The sequence below is a fragment of the Aricia agestis genome, chromosome 5 (assembly GCF_905147365.1).
Source record: "Aricia agestis chromosome 5, ilAriAges1.1, whole genome shotgun sequence".
Taxonomy (NCBI): Eukaryota; Metazoa; Arthropoda; class Insecta; order Lepidoptera; family Lycaenidae; genus Aricia; species Aricia agestis.
Window position 1 is genome coordinate 6,668,221 of NC_056410.1, and position 1,188 is coordinate 6,669,408.

A 1,188-nucleotide genomic window follows, 5' to 3' on the forward strand; every position below is an offset into this window, starting at 1 on the left:
ATGGTATTACAATATTGTGCTGTAAGAATTTTAAAATGTAAGGCTATATTTACAAACTATATTATAACTACTTAAGTCAATACTAATTTGTTATGTAGATATGTGTTAAATATTTTAGATCTCATATGAATTAATGGATTTTGTACTAATTACAAGCAAAAGTAGTAAAGCTATTAAAATACCTACATACTTACTTTTTTGTAAATTGTAACTGTCATAATATATTAATGTACTACTGTTATTAAAACGGGGGAAAGTAGGAACCTCATACAGGTTTTCGTAATAATTATTGTGGACTTTATTGTACTATTAGCAATTAAACCTTCCTGCCAAATTTTGATATGTTGATCCTTGTTAAAAATAAAAATACACGTATTTTTTATTTTATAATCACTCGGTACTAAAATGTTGAGGAATAGCTTCCGAAAGTTATCCTAAAAACACTACTGTTAGTGGACACGACGTGTCGCCCGCGCCTCCCCCCGCGTTACCCCCGCTCATTCCCCCGCGCCGCTAGTGACCGTTCTGCAACGATTTTAAATGGGATAAAATATGTCAATAAAAAATATAACACCCAATTTTTTTTGGTTCAATGGACTATCTTAAGATACCTAAGCCCTGGAAAAAAATTGGCAGGAAGGTTTAATTGCACCCTGTACAGTTCACGAAATGCGGCGCGTGCGTGCTGATAAATGTGCGATCACATTTATACGACTTATGGTGATCACTGATCACGATTTGGGGATTTGTGTACTTCATAGAGCTAAGCTCACAACTTATTGATGAAGTATAATAATTATGTTAAAGAGTTAAGAAATATGTCATGCATTTAAGATAACGTTTTGGCCCCCAATCTTGATTGGGTTTTTACAAAAATTTGGCCAGACTATTAAGGTATAGAACAAACTTATTAGTAATTTTTTTTTTGCTACAAATACTTTTTATAGTTATTTATATCTTCATAGTCAACGACCCTACATATTTGAGAAAGATTTTATTTTTACTAAAGATTTTTTTGTAGTTTTACAACTACTTACTTATATTACATAAACTATAAACTAATATAGAAATTATTACATAAACTGATATAGACTTTTATTACCTCTTTTTTATTGCATAATTTTAATTACTTAATCTGGCAGCATTACTTTGCTTGTTGTATGTATGTATATGAAAAAAAAGACCAAA